The following is a 14428-nucleotide window of genomic DNA, read 5'->3' on the forward strand; positions in this document are numbered from 1 at the left end:
AACTGTCTCTTATCAAATGCCCTTGGACTCCAGCGAAACAGGAAGATCACTTTCCTCGTAAGGGACCTACTTGGCAACTGTTCTTCGTGAGCTATCTAACAGCATGCACATCGTAGTTGTATTTGTCACAATGGTCAGCCAAGTGCGGTCCCTTGCAACGCAACGGAGTTGGAACTTCCGACGTACGTACTATGCGTAAAGTTTCTATCATTAACTTGTGTCGGTGCGTAAGTGAAGTTTTTAGCTGTCGTCTGTCATTATTCGCGCTGTCAGATTGGCCGAACACAGTATTATAAGGGAGCAGTGCATCGAAATGCCTATTTGAGCAGCCTTTTTAGGACCTTTTGGTGTCTTCAGGAACCACAGGGAAGGCGGGATGTTGCAGTATACGTAAGTACAGTAAAATTAAAAGATATGTTGCACTTGATTGTTTATTTATTTTACGACGATCGAGATGAATGGTGACGAAGATTAAATATATGAACATTCACAATATTAATTGATATTTTTGTATGGGCACATCAGTACATAGGCTATTTTTGCCCGAAATACGGAGAAATGCTCCTTTTCTAAAACAAAATTGAGGACAGGGTCGCCGGGAGAGTCAGAAGTTAGTGGCCGAGAGAGTCGGAGGTTTGGGCCGTGCCCAACGTAGACATCCTCCGCGGGAACATCAACAGGTACTGTGACGACAAGTGGTCCTTCTATTGTCAGTGTTTACCTTTTGATCGGGCTCGGGCGTGAACTCTCCCCCCTCCCCTATCCCTCGTTAAGTGAATCCTAAATAAATATTGGTAATGGCAAGAGCATTACCGTCAAACGGGGTAACTTCTTACAGATTTTGGCATATTCTAATGTGCCCTGCAAAATCCGTGGTGAGTGACAACACGAAAATTATACGCGAGGAATACTTTGTCCCCTATAAATGTACTGAAGGAATACCAAAGAAATTCCAAAATATTAGGGCGGCAAATACGTCAGCATTTTTGTGACGAAGTTGCCCCAGCAAATGGGGTTACTTCGTCATCTCTGCTTACGTTCCTAGCAGGTCAAAATTACCCCCATAGATCGTCAAGCTTCCGCGACCGTTTTCGATCAGTCGTAAAGCCTCCTGCACCTGATCGGAGGTATAGTTCTGATATTTCCGACCACCAACTACCTTCTAATATGTCCTTGGCATCGTGCACGAGAAAATGCTGCAAACAGCGCCAAAGCACAATGCACTTGCACACAACACACTTCCTCCCTTGATGTCCGCTCCACAACTGCACGTGTGTGGCTTCACACTCCCTTTGTTCCAAAGCATGTGACTCCTACCGACATCTATCAGTCTCAAGACGAAGTTACCCCGTTTGACGGTAATTATTCCGCCTCCTCACTTATAAATACACCCTCTCTCAGCCAAGCAGTTTAAGCCTGCAAACGACCTAAACGTAACAAAAGGATTATCCTGGCCGTGGCTCCAGACGCCAGAGCCTCGTTGACCTGCAAGGAGCACTTTCCGGGGTGTAGTACGTGAAAATGGGGTTAACGGGCCTCCCCGATGGCGCAGTGGTAGCGTCTTCGCCTTGTAAGCAAGGGGTCCCGGGTTCGATACCCGGCGGAGGCACAAGTGGTTCGGATCCCACTTTAAACTGTAGGTCCAGTCCCGATTAGCCTTACTGTGCATAAAGTGGACTTAAAAAAACAACAAATCAAATGGGGTTAACGTTTGGGTGCCTTACCAGAAGAGGTCTCCGTTATTGCACTACGCTAGACCAACTTCGTGTTCTGACGTCATGCGAGGAATACGTACGTTGTTAGATTAGGTCTGTAAGGTTTGGTCCCCTTAGCATAAATATACTGTAAATATATTATTTGTGCTAAGAGAACTAAACATAACAAGCCTAACCAAACAACTTAGGCATTTAGCGTAACAATAAAAACATTCCGCGGTGACGTCAGAACGCAAGGTTGTTCTAGCGTTGTGCGATAAGGGAGACCATACCAGAAGGTAGTCCCGTAAACCCTGGGACATTCTGAGACCAAAACAAACCCCCACAGAGATTATACTGGCTGTGTGCCTACTTGGGTGTATACTTACGTGAAAGAGAGAGGTTGACATGATTTCAGTGCGTTCGGCGAAGTTCACTGCTCAAAAATTAAGTAAATAACATTATTTTAATTGAAGAATATATGACCATCCATTCATTATACATAAGCCATAAATATTTTTAAGTGGTTAATTGCTGATTTGATTATGCAATTAATGCAAAACGTTTACTTAAACAATGAGGGGTGTTTGGACCCGTCAAGCCCTCCCCTTTATACGGCCATGGTACAATTTATTTCCACCCTCTATAAGTATGAAACCTTGCACTTGACTTTATTTCAAGATGAAAGGAAAGCAGTTTGTCTAATTCACCAAAATCCTCGGGTGTAAGGAACTTTACACCATTTCATTTTCCCCTTGTGTGTTCTGCGTTTACCTCTCCACCCTTTTTTCCCCATTCGTTCGAGAAGAGTTTTCTCCTTCTTCGAAGAGACTGTCGACAGAGACATCTATAATGGATGTCGAGAAACTCTCTACTTTTCTCAGATGGAGCATCACCCCCCCCCCCTCCCTTCTCCTCTACTTCGTGGTGGAAGACCCCTGCAATTTTTTTTACCCGGGAATCGAGATGCAGTGTTGCCAGCGCTTGCAGAACTAAATCTTCAAGTTCCGCAATCTCAAGAATGCGGGCTGGTTAGGCAAACCTAATTGTAGGTGGCAGCACGATAGCTGTGTCTTTACGCTTCACACAGGCAACTGTTCTCCCATTTGAATACATGAGGAATTCGATGTTGGACGTGCTATTCTTATGTTAAATTGGACGTTTAATTTGATATTAACCTGAAAATTTATGTGTGAAGAAGATAGATGAATAACCACTACTTTAAAAGCAGAATTTTAAATATTAGAATTGACAAGAGAAAATATATCGGATATTAAAATAAGGTTAAAATTTTCATTTACTCCTCGGAAACACAAAGTGGAAACCAAACGTCTGAGTAACGTACGCCGCCACAACGAGGCTTTTAACTGCAGCATTCGGACGGATTTCTATCGGAAAATAGACGAATTATTACCACACAACGTTTGCGAGGGTGATAAACATCAACGATGGCTGATGATTCTGAGTTAGGTAGTGGCGTGTAGAATTTCGAAAAGTCGTTAAAAGTGGTTAATTCTCGACGTTTTCTGCATTGTAAGTGTCTGGAACGTCTCGGAAATTGTTAGCTTTTATTCCAGAAATGAAAAAGCAATCACTTCAGGTGAAAATGACGTGTAGAATTTAAAATTTGCAGATCGTCGGAAATTTCGAACATTTACCGTACCGAAAATTTCCCGACTTAGTTGAAAAGCTGCGAATTTTTCCCGTCCCGACCAAAAAATTTCTGTCCCGGATACGCATTCAGAATTTGATAGTTCTTGGAATCCGCACAGTTCAGTGATCATCTCTGATAAACATCGATACTGGTAAGTTGGTGCAAGGACATTCTTGATATAGCACTTCGAGTGTGAACTACCAGGTTATTTCTTACGATGCAGGATTTTTTTTTAAAAAATACAAGATATTAACATTTGCTACCAAGGGCGTGCGAGAAATTCAACCATCCCGAAATATCTTTGAAAAATTAGTTCTAACAATGAAGTCTGGAAATTAGCTGCATTCATCCACTTCTATAAGAACGCAATATTTAAATCGCAAAGTAGATGGAGTAGAGATGTTATGTTAACCGCACAGTGCTGTAATTAAAATATTAATAAACTTTAAACCCGCTGAAATCATAAGAATATAGCTTAAAATCCACCAGCTCTCGTGTAAATGTCAAGTAAGTTAAATACGATCTCAAAACTTGCTGCAAATAGCAACATTTTGATTTTCGCTTTCCTTTTCCATAGGGCAGAACTTTGCCAGCGACATCGGTGACTGAGCGCGTTCACATTCTCGCCACTGACGTTTCCGGGTTCGAGTCCTGGCGTGGACATGTGTGTTCCTTTGTAAGTTTTCATTCATCAATTTTATCTAACCATTCGTTATCATCGTCGCGATTAGCCTAATGAGATAGAAATGGGATGTGAAATAAAGGAAATAAAAAAAAGATAACAGAGATGTCACTGCAGAAAATTTTCATCTTTGTATTTATCGCTGTTTCCTAATAACGTTCCATTAAATTGTTGTTTTATTGATATTTACTTCACAAAATAAGTTCATTTACATTATAACGTTCCTTACCACAGATAATTAATTATCCTTGTTTTTTATCGATAAGTCAGCATTACTTGATAGTAGATATGTGACACTTAACTAGTAGATTTCTTTTCGGGGTCATTATCCTTAGACCAATGTTATTTATTATGGAATATTAGAGTAATATTATGAGCGCGTTGCCTTGTTATGTGGCTATATCAAAGTGATGCCTCCACGGCGTTGTTTTGTCATTCCGCCAAATCAAATTAATTCGCCACGTAGGTGTTTCGTCAAGTCACTGTATCAAAGTGATGTCCCCAGGCCGGAGTTATTTTACGATGGGATATTAGTGTAGTGTACTATTATGCGGGTGTTCAGCCTCCATGGCAGAGTGGTTAGCACATCGCGCTACGACGCCAGAGGTCCCGTATTCGAATCCCGGCCTGGGCATAAGTATTTGTGAGTGTCCCTTCATCAATATCATCTTCGCGATTAGCCAGAAGTGGCAGAAAAGCGAAGTAAAAATAAACCAAATCAATCGATCAACTATTATGAGGGTGTTGATTTTATGACGTAATTTTATTCCCTTTTATTTGCGAAGATATTTTATTACATAGAATTAAGCCAACCGAATGTAGACCTGTTGTACGTTCGAAATACCAGTCAAGTATTTTTTTTCTGGCCGAGATATGTGGTTACTAGGGACATTGAATTTTCGCGATGCGCGAAATCGCGAAATGTGAAAAAAAGATGCAATTTTGAACATTCTGCACGTAACTACACCCCCAATTATGAAATATCCATGAGTTTTATTCGCGAAGTAATGCGAAATATGTGCTTTTCCACGAAATGAACGCTTTTTCGCGAAATAACCGTGAAATATCATCAAGTTAAGTAGAAAACACGCAAAAACTGGCAATCGAGGTTGCGCGCGCAAACTGTCGATTTGTAACGAAACGTTTGCCTAAAGTTTCCTACCCCTAGCAGCTGAAGAACGTTTTATCTTCGATCACATCAGGAAGACGCTGCAAATTGGGGTTTCCCATGCACATAATCTCAGTTCGAAAACTTCGCTTCCTGTCAAGCTGCATTCCTTTCTTTCCCCGAATGTCAACTCAACTTCCAGTTTCATTGAACTTGCTAGCTGTAGCAGCAATAAGATTAGTCTGTTCCCGCACATCAAGGGAAACAATGGTGTCATTTGTGTTCAGTCATGAATGAATTTTGTTTATCATCATGTGATTTTGAACATGTGTTTGTGTATGTGCAGAAGTGATTATTTTATTTGTTGGACAGCAAGGATATCCTTTAAATACATACAATGAATAAATCACTTGAGATATGCAATTTAGAAATGAAGTGATTTTGTGTTGATGTTTTCTTTTTGGTTGGACAACTAAGTACTTGTGCATGTGTACAGTATATAAAAATGAAGTAGTTTATCAATTTATAGGTCTTTTGTATGTTGTTTCCTCTCATAATGAAAAAGTGTGTGCATTTTTTTCACCGTTGGTATATACCGCTGATCTAACATTTTATTTACCGCTCTCCTCAGTTTTTGTTTACCATAAATTTGTCTCCCTAGTGGTTACTGACCGGGCAAGATGTGAATGACGTCATAGGACTTATTTCTGTGATCTGTGTGCAAAATAACAGTCAAGAGTTTTTATGTTTTTCTGGCCTACACCAAACTCTTGATGTAGGGGAAGTGGGGGGAAAATGGGCACGTGGGGAATATGGGTACACGTAAGGTTTTTACGTCACAGCACCAGCTGTGTGTGGTGAAAAAAAATCTACTGCAGGTTGGCAACATCAGTGGAGACCAAGTTGTCGTCTGTGTTGGTTGTCACGTCGCAGCTGAAGACAAGGAAGATTGTGTGCCTGTTGAAAGGTAAGTGCTGTTCCAAATTATAGTAAAAAATGCACGTGATGTTATTTTAGAGTAGTTGGAGTTAAGATCTGAGCAGAGCATAACGTAAAATAGCGGGAAACTGACATAGCAACAACGAAACTACAACAAAGGAGCATGCAATGCAAATGGCATCACGCGGTGTCCCGCGTTGTGAATGCAGTAGTACAAACTTACGTAAAATGTTGCAAGTTGTGGAAATATGAGCACAGCAAGTCGGGGTAAAATGGGCATAGGAATTCTGATAAGGGGAAGATGGGCATTTCAAAAACAAATAATTCAGAGACGTAGAATATATTTCCAAACCTCAGAACACTCATTACGCTATAAAGAAAAACTGCATCCTATGATATGTTGCTGCTTATAGTATAGATTCTGTGTGAATCGTTTGAATTGAAAACTTTAAAAAAAACTGTGGACTGCTAACGGAAGTGTATCGAAATGCCATCTCGCTCGCGGTGGGTACGTTCGTATCAAGCCTACATATGTAGTTATTCTTTGCTGATTCTTATCCTAGTGACATCCTGGGAAAGATATTTTCTTGCCCTTGCTAAGAGTTGTGTTACATTCATCCACGTATCGTGTCCCTTGGTTTTGTATGATATTAATTGTTTCATTCTTGCATTCCAGATGCCACGAACGTACAGACGGACGTCCATGGCAAGCAGAGCACATGGAGAACACATGATGAAAGATCCTTATTCCAAGACGACACAGCCTCGTTCAACCAAGAGGCTAGAACTACACCGGCCCAACCAATTCCAAGCGGAAGCTCTCAAGTGGTTGTGGAACAATCTGTCAACAGTCCATCCTGCTCAGGATCTCAGAGGTATGAATCTACAGTTCCTGGATCGCTCAATGACGCGGCTTCTCCTACATCTTCAAATGCAGTCAGATCAAAGTGTGCAAACACGCTTGCACGCACAAGATATTCACCTCGGAAACTTGTGCGCACATGTCACCAATTCCTGTTCTTTACAAGCCACCTGTGACCCGGAGAAGGCAAGAGAAGCAAGGGAGCTTACCTCATCAGAAACTATTTCTGCAGTCAAAAAGAAACGTCTCCCTCATGTGTCTGCACGATCTATGGAAAGTTCAGGTACTATTCCATCTACAGTTGCATCTAGCGGTGAAGAGCGCAAGTGCCGTATATCCAAGGGGGTTGCTATCATTGAGATAATGAAGGTGAAGAGTGGATACGTTGTGAACACTGTTCCGTGTGATATCATAATAATTGCGTTGGCATAGAGGAGGAGGAAGTACATTTTATCTGCCCTGCTTGTCGCGGGTGAAGGACTATTTGAGACATGCAAGTTAATTTTATGATATATACCGTATTGAAGAATCATTAAGTGTTATATTGTGACTTGCCTTTAGTGTATATTTTGTAAATATTTACTTTCAAACTCATCATGCTCATATTCCCCAATAGTGCGCTCATATTACCCCCACCGCTCGGGGTAAAATGGGTTTTGTAGTAGTTTTGTTTTTCTATTGTTTCTCATTTGCATGAAGAGAGTTTCGCTCATGTGTACTACTATGTATTGCGGAAAGACTGTAGTAAATTTTGCAATATGCAATTTTTCTGTATTTCAATACATCTCTGAAATATTATAAATTTTGTCTTAAGGTGGTCATATTCCCCCCACTTCCCCTATGGTTAATTGCATTCAAGAAAAATAGAATAGAAGAATTTCTTTTAATCTACAGACACTACCCTCATGAGTTTAAAACTAGTCGATCAAACCCTATTTCGGATTTTCCGAGTCACCCCGTTACAATTCATATTGAAAATAATTCATCGTCCATTAATTCAATGAATTAATATTTGATATTTTTCTTGTGTAGTGGGGAGGGGGGGGAGGGTTCTTCCCAGTGCCGATTCGACAAGCCGCAAAACCGCGCAGTGCGGGGGGCCCGGAGACAAGTAAGTTTTTAGGGAACCCTCAGCCACTGGCATAGTAGAGGGTTTGTATGTGTGTTACGTATGTAAAAAATAAATGTAGTTTGTTTATTTATTTATTTATTTGTCTTTATTCCGTAGACCCCTGTTGAAGGGGCATGGAAAGGGTCAATTACAGAGATTGTTAAATTTTTTTCAGTAAAATGTTACCTTGTAACCATTACACATATACATATTCACAAACATAGATAAAACTACAGCTAGGAACATTTTTAGGACTACAGATTTATAGCATTACAAAATTTGAGAATTCTGCAATAATTAAAGAAATAGGCAATCAAATAATGAAAAAAATATGATGATATAGATATGACAAAAATAAACGTAATAATTTGTATAGAAGAAGCCATAACTGGATGCATTTTGACTACAGGTTTACAGGTGAATTTTGTGAAACATTTACAGAATGAAATAGGTGTGTGTACCTAATGATCATACATATTGGATAATAGTTTAATATACTCAGAAGGATTACCAACATATTTTTTTATATATTGAATTCCGCATATTCATATATTTCCTGAATATTAAAATGAGCAAAATATTAGCTATTTGCAATCTTATTTGCACAGTTTCACCTAATACTTGTGTATCTAAACTTCATGAGGGGTGTTCCATGTATTCTGATACACTGCCCAGGGCTCAGTTTGTGAGGTAGGTTTTGATTGCCTGCGTTTGTTTATTTTGGGGAGTAATAGATTTAAATGCATTTGGCAGTTTATCGTAAAAAAAATATTCCAGCATTTACGGGTGATAAATTTGACATCTTAAGTCTACTATGTTCCTGGAAGTAATTTTGATTTCGTCTTGTGTTGAAGTCATGGATTTGATTGTTTTTTCGTGCATTTTTTGTATTTACAACATATGAACTTGCTTTATATATATAAGGAGAGTATATAGTCATAATTTGATTTTCCTGAAATACTTCTTTGCAATATGACCTGTATTCCAGGTTGTACATTATCCTTAGTACCCTCTTTTGTAGCTTTCGTATTCTTTCCGTGTTTTTTTTGGGATGCCCCTCCCCAAGCTATTATACCGTATTCTATGTAGGGATATATTACCAATAGTATATACATTTATTGATTTCAGTTAAATTATATTCAGCTACTCGTTTCAGAAGTTAAATATGTGATGATAGTTTGCTATATGAGTTGTTGATATGTTCATCCCATGATAATATTTTATCTAATGTGATCCCCAAGAATTTCACTGTACACTCAGATTCTATGTGTGTTCCGACAATGAATGTTGTTTGTGTATCGAAGTCAGTGTTTTTGCTTTTGTTAAATACCATAAATTTAGTCTTATTATTATTTATTATTAATCCATGGATGTTTAAGTATTGTGTTAGCTGATTGATCGTGATAAAAGTGCTGATTTCTAGTTCATTTGCATCTTTACCTCTGGTTATTACTGTTGTGTCATCTGCATAAGTTATAATCCTTGTATTTCTGTATTGTGGTATGTCATTAATGTATAAAATAAAAAGCAAGGGGCCCAGGATTGATCCTTGGGGTACTCCTCTTGCTATTTTTCTATTTTCTGATTTGTAGTTAGTGACTGTACCATGCATATTAAAACTTATTTGGGTATATTGATACCTGAGTTGTAAGTGTGATTTTACTGTCGTAAGATGTCCCCTTATTCCCATATCGTTGAGTTTCTTCATTAACATATTATGCTTTACCATGTCGAATGCTTTGGAAAGGTCAAGGTAAACTGTGTTTGCTACTTCATTTTCTCCAAGATTTCAGATATGTATTCAATTAGCTAAGCTAAGGCTGTATTTATTGATTTCCCTTCTTGGAATCCATGTTGAGATCGGTTTAAGATTTTATATTTTTTACAGAAGTTTACAATGTTATTTGATATTATTTTTTCTATTACTTTTGAAAATATTGATGTCAAGGAGATTGGTTTCTAATTTTCTGTGTTGGTATTTTCCCCTTTCTTGCGTATGGGTGTAAAACAATGGTGTTTTTAAGAACTTTGGGAAATATTTCGCTATTTAATGCTGCAGCTAACAAACACATTTCTTCATCTTATTTGTAAGAAGTATAAGTAGCGGCAAGTATTTAGAAGATTCTCTTCTCTAGACTCTAGAAGGTTCCTTCACAGGGGAGCTTCTTTATCTGTACCTTCGCTGCCCTTGTTGCGGCCTCCCACTTAGGTAGAAATCTGTGACTTCGATGTCATCATGCAAATTCCCTCCGCATCTGTGTTAAAGGTCAACAGCTCTCAAGTTTTCGGAACGAAGGGGTGTTTCATTGCTTCCGCCGGGGGTGGAATGTACTCTAGTCACTATGATTTAATATTGTGCATTTTTTTGTGTGATATAAATATCTGTATCATCAAAAGTAGTATGGAGTGTGCCTTAAGGATTGATTTCAGTAGCAGTCAACACTTTAAAAAAAACGATGTTTTAAAAGATATAGAAAAATGTAGTATTTGTATGATATTTCTAAATTTCATATCACTAAGTGACACCCCACCCCACACACATAATTTATCTTCATTTAATACTGTTAAACTTTTGAAAATTGGACTTGGTTTACAAAGCACCCCCCCCCCCGATAACCCGCGAGCCCCCCTGGAGATCAATTCTAGCTGCGTGCCTGCTGGCAACAATTTTTTTTTTCAACTGTCTCATCTCCAATAAAGTTTGGATCCGGGGTCCTGATTGGATGTTGTCGTCCTATCGGAGCAAGATTTAAAACGTCAGGTTTCTACGTAAAAATCCCACTTGTAGCCCCTTCCTCTTTTTCTCTCTCAGCCCAAACCCAGCTTTCAAATAAGAAAGACACAAAAAAAGAAGTTCGGGAAAAAGAGGGCGGGGGGGGGGGGGGGAGAAAGTCGAGAACGGAAAGGGAATTGAAGTATTCTTTGTCAGATCGTCCCAAGAACTCCGTAGGTTTTTACAGGTAGAGAAACGATCGTGCCATCTAGTGTTTCAAGTTGAAACTAAACCACTTACAAAACAAGCAGAACTCGCGCGACCTATTACCCAGGTGTAATGGGTGCTGAGTTGTCGGATGATCGGACATTATCGAACGTCAGGAAGAAGGGGGAAAAATCCACAAGAGGTTGAAGGGGTTGAGCATATCTTCTTTAGTCACAGTTCCCATTCGTTCTTTCTCCCTAGATTCGCATGGGTTTTATTGACCGTGCTCCTCTCCAAGTTTCTTTTGCCGTTAGAATGGAAATCACATACCTAAGTCCAGCTTTCCCACCAGTTTTTCCTTCGAGGTTCTCCAGGAATGGAAATCTTGCAGTCTTCCAAATTTGAAGGCCTGAGAGGAGGAGACTTGTCTTCTGGCAAATTTATTGAAAAGAGAATCTCCCAAAAGTTTGTGGTTCTGTTATCGTTGTAGACTATTTACCTTCATGGCGAAGATATTCTTCTACATAATAATGATTCAAACGTCTAATATGAACCACTCTTTACTGATAAATGTGTGATTCATGCAGGGGTTTGATTTCTGTACGATTATGATGTTATGTTGTTGTCGATTATTATTGGCTCACACCGCCTATCCTTTGTGGTTTCTAGCCATCGTTACATCTATCTTAGTTCTCCGTGTCCTCTTGTCTCCAATTTCATTATTGTTTACGACACTTGTGCGATGCACTTTCACTTACACACGTGATTTTGCACTGCGGAAGTTGCATCCTGGTGGGTAATATCGAACCAAATCGTTTCTGGTCAATATTATTAATTGGCATTGCTTACGACAAAGACATGTAATATCAGACTGACAATGTTCACAATTACGGGTCAATTTGAAGCTACGAAATTGCAGGCAGGATGGCATTTTCTTTCAGTTATTTTTCGTTTGATCAGTGTTTTGTGCTTATATGGAAATCCCTCATTGCTATCTTCAAGAACAGAGGAAGTATACAAGAACAAGCAAAGTATGTTATGCGTCAATATGAATGTTAATGTTACTGACAAAAAATACATTTTTACACACGGTATAGCTGATTTTTCTCCGATAAATGAATGTGTGTGTGTGTGTAACTGTTTCGTCAGACATGGAAGACGCTATACAAGAGATTATTAAACTTTAACACTGAATCAGTTATGGCTTTAGAGTATCTTACTTTATTTTTTTGTAATGGGGTCCCATAAGTTTGAAACCATAGAAGAACAAAACAAGTTAATGTTAGGAACTTATTATTGTACGTACAACACAGTTCAAGAATGTGTTCAAAATCCCCACCTCCTGAGCATACCCTTGGTTATTGTAAACCTGATTTGAATATTCACAATTCTCCAACCATTCCAATCAAACGGAAGTGCGTATTCAATATGTATAATAGACACAGCGCCATCTGTCGAGGGCTATTTTGTTATAAACATAAGGTCCAGGGGTATGGCCTGTAAACGTACCCTTGTCGCCCCTTCCTCACTTAAGGGTTGAAATTCTTAATTCTCTTTCTTAATCTTAATGGGTGCTTACGTCATAAGAGGGGGACAGTCATAAACTTTCAGGTTCCTAGGTTCAGAGGTTCGGGCGTTGATGCGTCAGTGAGTGAGGAAAAACTCTTTCACATAGAAAGATTTATTTCAAAAGCGAAGAAATCTGTGGTTTTAATACTGTCGGTTAGTCTTAGTGAACTACAGGGTTAACAAATGTAACAATATTAAAACAAAATGTAATGAATTGCTGTGGAATAAATGCGAGGTGATGAATATATATTGATCCCATCGCCCCCTGGTGTCGCCCATACCTTTCCCTCCATAATCCTTCTTCTGACTTCATCTCCTTTCTTCCACATCTAACATACTTTTCCCTTTATTATTTTTCTCTATCCTTCTCTCTTTTTACGTATCTTCTTTTTACCTCATTTCCCTTTCTCTCGCTTCTCCTTCCTTCTCTCTCTCTCTCTGCTTCGCTTCATTTGCCTCTCCATTTTGCTATTTCATTCCCATTTCTTTCTTCTCTATTTTCCTTTTTTATTTCCCTCTTCTTTTTTTCATTTCTCGTTGGGAGATTTCAGACTAGAGCTACAAGCGACACCTGTCGCTTGGAAATGAGCCAATAATGATAAATGCAACCGTCCAAACCGAAGCGACACAAGCTGCACGTGTCGTTTACTCAATATCCTGCATTGTGTCGCCTCGGTCTGTTTGTAGCGCATGCGCGGCGAATGCTAGTTTGTAGACTGAAGTGGCTCGTGTGGCTTGTCCAGGGTTGCTACATTTCATAAGCAAAAATCCGGGACGCAGCTGACCAGAAACCTGGTGGGGAGGGGCTTAAATGATATGAAGCGAAACTAAGGTGAAATATTTGCCACAATCAAATAAAACAAATGCGCGTAAAATCCCACAATTATAGCTCCTTACTCGATGAGAAACCAGAAAAGCCGACTTCCGTGACGCAGTGAGAAGGAATGCTACGACCCCGGAAGTTCCGGATTCGAATCCCTGCCTGGACATTGTTGTTCTTTGTGAGTGTCCCTTCGTCAATTTAATCGTATCATCATTTATCTTCATCTTCGTAATTAGCCAAAAGTGGCACACAAGCGAAGTAAAATAAATCAAACCTATCACGTAATCAAAAACCAGAAAGATGGTTCGAATACTGCATTTCATGTAAAATGTAAGATAAACTGAAATATGTAATAAACCTCAAAGTATGTAAAAATGTGTAACATTAAATTCACGTGTATTGTAATTCGGCGACATTTGCATTTTGCTTGTCTACATGCAAAAGAAAAAATATGCAATTACATAAAAATCCGTGCCGTGATGATGATATATACACTTGGGCACGATTACATGGTAAAAAGCTGATTGGGTCGCCCTCTGCTTGCTTACGGTTGAAAATTCGACTACAGCGCCACAGGTCGAGCTGTCACTTCGACTTGCACTTCTCTGCTTCCTCAACTTTGTTATCACATAAATAACTGAATTGGATTTAAGTTCTTTGCCCTTGGACATTTTCCCCGAAAACCATCGCATTTGCGACTGTCTTCTAGGAAGCGCTGAGAGTATCTTAACGATTAACGCCTTCCAGAACAGCGAACAAAGAAGCTTCGTTGGCAATTGGGAAATTTCAAGAAAGTGTACACCCATTCATGGATTCTGCAGTACGGAGTGATTAAAAATAATAATCAGACCTTTTTGTGGTAAGAAAAACTACAAGCCGATTGCTTGGTTGAGGTTTGACTCAGCTTGTTGAGTTGAACGCAGAGCATTAGGGATTATATCGACAGGAGATATGGTAGACTTGTCTCGAGCTGTCTACCTGTCTCGTTCTCGTTTGCCCAGGGTGCGAAATCATTGCATATTGGTGGGAGAGAAGGAGCAGACAGACAGACACACACACACACTAT

The 14428-nt window shown here is 39.4% G+C and overlaps 1 protein-coding gene across 1 annotated transcript in view; it reads left to right on the forward strand.

Moving 5' to 3' along the window:
* The first annotated feature begins 370 nt into the window (after positions 1-370).
* Positions 371-14428, forward strand: part of enok (histone acetyltransferase enoki mushroom) — a 328184-nt gene continuing 314126 nt past the window's right edge. The window contains exon 1 of the mRNA XM_083141495.1: positions 371-390. The gene's annotated coding sequence lies outside the window, so the exon portion shown is untranslated. The remainder of the gene's footprint in view (positions 391-14428) is intronic.

The sequence above is a fragment of the Lepisma saccharinum genome, chromosome 20 (assembly GCF_977018435.1).
Source record: "Lepisma saccharinum chromosome 20, izLepSacc3.1, whole genome shotgun sequence".
NCBI classification, from domain to species: Eukaryota; Metazoa; Arthropoda; class Insecta; order Zygentoma; family Lepismatidae; genus Lepisma; species Lepisma saccharinum.